This window comes from Cyprinodon tularosa, unplaced genomic scaffold (genome assembly GCF_016077235.1).
Source record: "Cyprinodon tularosa strain WSP-4 unplaced genomic scaffold, ASM1607723v1 ctg468, whole genome shotgun sequence".
Taxonomy (NCBI): domain Eukaryota; kingdom Metazoa; phylum Chordata; class Actinopteri; order Cyprinodontiformes; family Cyprinodontidae; genus Cyprinodon; species Cyprinodon tularosa.
The window spans coordinates 51,561-56,997 of record NW_024039194.1 but is presented as its reverse complement, the minus strand read 5'-3'; the positions used below and the strand labels follow the sequence as shown (position 1 = coordinate 56,997).

General features: G+C 36.3%; 1 long non-coding RNA gene across 1 annotated transcript; it reads left to right on the top strand.

Annotated features, from left to right (window-relative positions):
* Positions 1 to 3,373: 3,373 nt before the first annotated feature.
* Positions 3,374 to 5,437, top strand: LOC119794110. Its single transcript, XR_005282182.1, has 4 exons — positions 3,374 to 3,389; positions 3,470 to 3,534; positions 4,872 to 4,966; positions 5,086 to 5,437. It is a non-coding gene; the product is annotated as an uncharacterized LOC119794110 (long non-coding RNA).

Here is a 5,437-nt window from a genome sequence, read left to right as displayed (position 1 = left end):
AACTTTAAGGAGGATGGCAGAAACCGTGCCACACTAAACAACTATAGATGTGCAGACTCTTTTACTGCATATATCATTAAAGTCATTCTCCATTCTTTATGATGAAGAATGTTAATGCAATTATATTTCCCTGAGAGACTGTATATCCGTGCATTTGCGCAGGGTTGACATTCAGGCAATGTGGCCCCTTCCTGCTGGGATCTATACATCTATTTACTGTGAAATTATCAATCATAACATTATATTTATCTGTTTCAAGGTTCTAAACTCGTCAGCACATCAGTTGCTCAATGAAGTGGCAGTGATAGGGGTTTGTTTGTGTAGGAATACGGTACAAAAAACGTATACTCCTGCATGTGGTGAGCATTGAATTTAGATGTGACATGTTACACCACAACTTTGTTTCAGACATTCTACTTCTTCTCCAGGATATCCTGAGCTATCGGTATAGTTATGCTGCTATAGGCTTAGGGGACAGTGGTGTCGGATGCAGGGGTTTTAAAGGATAACAGGATTGGGTGGGGGGATGGGGGGTGGCGCTGTAAGTCTCAATCAATTAAACAGAAACACTTAATAAACAGTGTTCATACACTGTCACAAGAAAAGGTGATTACTGTTCCTGGGTTTTACCATCCTTTCATCAATATCAGGTGGACCTGTCTCTGCTGCAAAGCCACAAATTGTTCCCAGTCCAGCCCTGAGTCATCTCCAGGAACTTTAAACTCAGACAGATTTACTTGATTTGTGATATTATTTAAACCCCATACATATACATACATTATCTAGTGTTTTGTTTTCTTCTGTCTTGTTTGCTGAAATAATAGGACTTCATTCTAACTCGATTTCAACCTTTAACTCACTACACCGTTTTACTTTTTGCTTAAAATAACACTTAGACCAATGTTTAAGGTCAAGTAGAAAACATTAAGTCATTATCTAACGTTTATCTTAAAGTTTACTTTCAGTTAGTATTATAAGTTACCACATTCTACTTGACAGTCAAAATATTATAACTTAGAATCCTATAAAATAAATGGATAAGTTATTTTACACAATGCAAAAAGGGATAAAAAGACAACTGAACAAATTTGTTTATCTTTAAGAGCTACAGGAATCAAATTGTTCCAGTACAAGGTTGAATCTAAAACCATCTAAGTAACCGGTCCAGCATTTTAATGTAATTCTAGCTGACTTACACAGAAAATGAACAGACATATTGAATGAGTAGTTATTTTAAACAAGCAATAAAAGGAAATGAATCTTCAACAGCACAAACCACAAGGAGGCTAAAGATGGGTGAGTGATTTTGCTTTACCACGCCATGATCTATGCCGAAGAAAGACAATGTTTTATTTAGCACCACTGATCAGTTATGAAGTGTGCAATGAACAGAGTGCATGTTTGACTTTAATGTTGAAAAAAGGATCAAATATAGGCATTTGCTAAGTCATCTGTTCATCAATTAAAATTTGAGGGGAAAGATTAAAACAGTGTACCTTTTCTGGAAAGATAAGGATCACATTTGAAGTATTTATATGGTTGCATAATACAGTGTCCTACTATGTGTGGTATAGCCCCACTTTGAGTAAATAATTATAATAGAAGCTTTTACATGAACACAAGCTATAAAAAGGAAAAAAAAGAAAGGAAAAGAGTGCAAGACACCATCATTGTTGCTTTAATATCAGCCTCTGATAATGCTTTTAACTGCATGTGACATTTCTCATCCTGTTGTGAGTGAATTGTCCTCTTTGATATTACTGTTGTTGTAGAACGATTGCTTTTATCTGCAGTCAATTACAAGTAGGGAACATCTGAACCGTGTGTTTCACTGCATTTCATCATATTTAAGAAGCCAGTTCCAAGCTGCACATTACCTGCTACTTGACTTCAGATTGACACCGGAGGGAATGCATTTTTCCTGTGATATGCTGCCAAAAACAGTTACAAAAAGAACTGTCAAAAGCAAGAGAAGTGTGCTGCATGACCAAATGAAAAGAGCAGGGAGCAAGCCTGAGCTGTGCAAACGCACATCAGAGAACTGCAACATACAGCCATACACAGCAATCTATGATGAGGTATTACTAATAACTGGTCATAACCTTTAAGAGCGAATCTGGGCTCAACTAATTTATCAGCTGTCTATTGTGTACCTACTGGTGTCTGTGCTTGTGCTCTCCTCCAGTTTAATAGTTGTCTGAAATTGTACAAAATCACCTGCTCTATGTGATTGAAGAGGAATCCCTACACAATCCTAAAAAATGTCTATAATACTCTTGGCTCTCAGTTGTGTTCAGCCATAAAATCTTCAATCCCCTAGAAAAGGTGGGAAAAGATACAGGATAATAATAAAGCCATGCTAGATTAAACCTAAGATAACCCATTTCCCACTAGAAAAATCTGTGGACAAAGGTGAGTGAAAAGTGATGAAATATGACAAATGTTGCAAGCAACAGAAATCTAAAACAGCTCACTTCAAAATGTTAGAGGAATACATCCCTTTCCAAGGGTCCCAGAAACTGTTTGTGGAGATTTCACAACTGGCTTGAGGTTGTTGCTGACAGAGTGAGAGGTGAAAACCTATTTAGTTTTTAGTCATTGCACACAGTTTGTTTTCCCTATTTGTCTTGATTTCTCATCTTGTGGAAATGGATGAAAAAAACAACAAAAGACTACAGATTGTAGGAATAATTCAGTTTAAGTTTTGATGCATCTTGAATATAAATGAAAGAAAAAAAACTAAAACTAAATTACAAGGAGAGTATTAATGGGAGACTGAAACAAAGACAGGACTAACAAGCTGATTGGGAGCAGGTGTGAAGAGAGGAGTCTGGAAAGGAGCTAGGGAGAAGGAGACCAACACAAAAGAGCAACAGAGGGAAACAAATAAAAACCTAAGACCTGAAATATAACCAGAAAACATGGAGCAAATTAAGGCTGATTACTCAAAAGAAAACAACAGAACCAAGACTGTGACCGCCTAGTTCAAACTGCAGCACAGACTGGCACCATAAGCTGTCAGATTTTGATCTACAGTTGCAGCCATTGGAAATGGTCCTTCACAGTCAAACACCAGCCGAATGGAAGCCCAGTTCCCAGCAAAACCCCCTTCAACTTCCAGCCACTGGAGTGACCCCCTCCTCCTGGGCATGGATATTTTTTTACTCTGATTCCACCCTTTCACTGAATTAGAAGCTTTGACCAGGAGATTGTGTAACCAAGCTGTTTTAAGGCTTATCCTTTATTTCCCGTTTCTAAACTTACTCTGTCAGGCACTAAGTCTGTAATCTCGCGAGATTTTCCCACGAGACTTCCGGTGAGATTTCAACAAGTATGGCCGCTCACTGTTGTATGTAGCATGGGCTGGTGTCTTTATGGAGCTGCTGCAGGTAGGCAATTAGCCGACTTAAAGTCATATTTTTCTATCTTAACTGCTATAACACTCACTGGTATGCCTTGCAACTTTTAGAAACTTCTACCAACCGAGGGTTGATGTATTTTTGAGCCCTGTGAGACTCTCTAAAACCGGAACTGGTGAGTGTTAAATTGTTTGTTGTGGCATGCTAATGCTAAACACCCAGTGTTGATAGTGCTAGCTTAGCATGGGTGCTAGCTGCACTTTTATATTGTTTTCCATTGTTTCTAGAATCATGGCTAACAACTATATTGCCTAGCTTTCACAGTTGTAATGTTGCATTAGCCCGTTTTTGTTTTCATTTGACCAACTGGGTTTAAATTATTTAACAATAACCTTATTTTACGGTTATTGGTTGAAAACCTATATAGGCATATTGAAATGCATTTGTAAAGTGTACTTATGTATGAAACCATTTATTATGGTAAAGAATTGTTAAGAGTACTCGAATAATTGTTTTGTATATTTTTATTTTAACCTCTTATACCCTAAGGGTGTATAAATAAATTTCTGCCTGACAAAAACACACAAAAGTAAATAACTTATAGCCTCAAAGCTATTAGATTTAAGAAGAAACTTTTGGTATTGCCTAGCTTTCACAGTTGTAATGTTGCATTAGCCCGTTTTTGTTTTCATTTGACCAACTGGGTTTAAATTATTTAACAATAACCTTATTTTACGGTTATTGGTTGAAAACCTATATAGGCATATTGAAATGCATTTGTAAAGTGTACTTATGTATGAAACCATTTATTATGGTAAAGAATTGTTAAGAGTACTCGAATAATTGTTTTGTATATTTTTATTTTAACCTCTTATACCCTAAGGGTGTATAAATAAATTTCTGCCTGACAAAAACACACAAAAGTAAATAACTTATAGCCTCAAAGCTATTAGATTTAAGAAGAAACTTTTGGTACGTCTGTAATGGTAAGATGTCATAGAATGGTTTTCTGGTGTCAGCACCATTGTAGCTTTGACCCTGCCTGAAATATTAGGGACAAAATACAAAATATTTTGTATTTTTTGAACCTCGCCAAAATTTTCTTTGAAATAAACATTGCAAAACACTACCAAAATATTATTTATAGCACAAAAAAGTAGTACAGACTTTTAAATCTAAATGTTGTGTAAAAATATACCAAATTTGGACTCAATCAGATGAATCATATTTATTTTAGAATGGTATTAGTGAGAAATTTCTTAGGCGGAGAGGCCATTTTGGCACATTTATCCATAAATGTCACCAAACTGTGCCAAATATGTTTTTTACATCAATACTGGGGGTTTGGTAAAATTACGAGGTCATGTAGCAGCTGGACCCGCCGGTGGGTCCGTAGGGTTCAAGGGGTTAAGATAAATCATGTACATGTAGATGACTATATAAATGTTTGATATTAATTAGGAACTAAGCATTTTTTAATCATTGTGCTAATTATTGGTCATGTTTATACAGGCCAGGTTCCTTTGTTCCCATATATTGGGTGGCGAGCTAGAGACAGGCCTCGTGCCTCAGCCTGGAAAGAAGCGACTGCAACTCCCATCAGTGTGGTAGGAGGCACTGCAGCTCGTTTTTCTCAACCCACATACAGCCATTTACTTACCTTTCAATATCATTCAATCCTTGGTTCACAATCTTTTTTCAACCTTTTTTTGTTACAATAATACAGTTTTGTGGGACTATATGAAGTGGAAATTGCAGACCACAGTTTAATTACAAATTATGTATTTGTTCATTTAGAAAAATTGAAGTGTCTTGTTTGTACTTTTTGTGTGCAACTGTAAATATTGTAAATATTTTCCTTTTTCATATATTACACCAATTTTTGCACCTGAATTCTGTGTGGCGTCTCATTGAGCACATCTTCAACATTCTCCGAGAGCTGAACTTAGACTTCTGATATTCCTATGATTACAACTTTTATTTTATTCATTCCTTATATCGGCATTTGGATAAAGAAATGCTACAAGTTGGCGAGCTAGCCAGGAGAATGTTGATTTGTGCTTAATTTAGGTTATATA